Raw genomic sequence first — 1,572 nt, 5'->3', positions numbered from 1 at the left:
ATATATATACACATACATATAATATATATATTTATCTAAAATATTTTATAGTTTTTATATATATATGCGTATAATAATATAAAAATGATTATTCCAAAAGACACCTTAAATTATTCGAAATTTTAATAATACTATTTCATATATATACGAATCAATTAAAAATTTCACTCTTTATTTTAATCAATTTAATGATATTATTTTCTTATTGTTAGATACCTAACTTAAATAAAGAATAACAATAATGCGAACTTCCGTTTCGAATTCCCCTAGATGGATAGATATTTTTCTATTAATAGAGATGTATCTCTCTCTCTTTCTTGTGAAACGTGTTGAACCTTTAGGATTCTGCGTTTACATTCGATGGTTTGTTACCGCGCCATTGAGAATCAAGGATCGACCCTCTAAACTTTTTAAAATGTTCGCTCAGTCGTGCGTGCGTGCATTAGTTCCTTCGTCAAATTTTGCTTTCGTTGCAATATGGACTTTAAGTTACTACGAGATGAGGAAAGATAATCCTTGTATAACTGTCCCTAAAAGATATTTTCTAAAAGGTGGATAAGTTTCCTTGTATTCGTAACGTATCATCGTGTATAGAAATCCCCATATCCCTGTACACGTATTATACACACATATACAAACATATAAAATACATACGTGCATTATGTATTTGTATAAAATGGGTGATAGACATGAACGCGGAATAAGAGATTCGAGTCGCTTTGTCAAAAAGGCAAAACGTGAACTTAAACTGTCGGTAATAGGAGCGGAATGAAAATACAATTGTCTATGGTGGTGGGGGAGGGGGGAATAATAAAGTAAAAATCTCCCTATCATAGAATTTTTTACTAGCCGTCGGATGGTATACTTTCTATTTTAAATTTAAAGTTAAATTTTCTTTTTTTCTTTTCTCTAAAGAATTAAATTCTTTCCTATTCAACTTTCCCATTCACCCTGATGAGTCTATCGGTTTGATCATTCTCATTGTCGGTGATGTTGTTTTAGGCTGATAGATTCATAGAAGAATAGTTCGAGATATTTTTGTGATTTGTTTATTGAAAATTATTCGATTATGACTTTTATAGTATTAGTGTTATAACTTTATTAATAATTATTACACTAATACTATAATATATAAAAATATTTATTAATTTATTAACACTAATACTATAATATATAAAAATATTTGTGTTCATTTAAAAAATTTGTATTATACAAAATAATAAGAATTTGATTATTATAATAATTATTTGTTGATTGATAGTTTTACGAAACGTTTTAGAAAAAATGTAAGAAAGTATAGTAGAATTATATAACAATTTCGTAATAAAATAAAATCCATTTCTATTTGAGATAAATATTCCAAGTTGTGTTCGTAGAATATTATTTATAAAACGTTTAATGAAAGATACAAAACTATGCGCGTAAAAGTTTGATTTCATAATAAAAAAAAAATATTTTGTAAAAAGAGAACTCTTTTAAGAGATAAAGAATGGCACAGGGGGTTGTTTGACATAAGATAAAAATACTTAGATATGGTGTCCAATAATAGGGTCGTTTCATGGAAAAAAAAAA

This window comes from Polistes canadensis, unplaced genomic scaffold, assembly GCF_001313835.1.
Source record: "Polistes canadensis isolate GaletaPanama2010 unplaced genomic scaffold, ASM131383v1 scaffold_380, whole genome shotgun sequence".
In the NCBI taxonomy this organism is placed as follows: Eukaryota; Metazoa; Arthropoda; class Insecta; order Hymenoptera; family Vespidae; genus Polistes; species Polistes canadensis.
Note: the sequence above shows the minus strand (reverse complement) of the source record.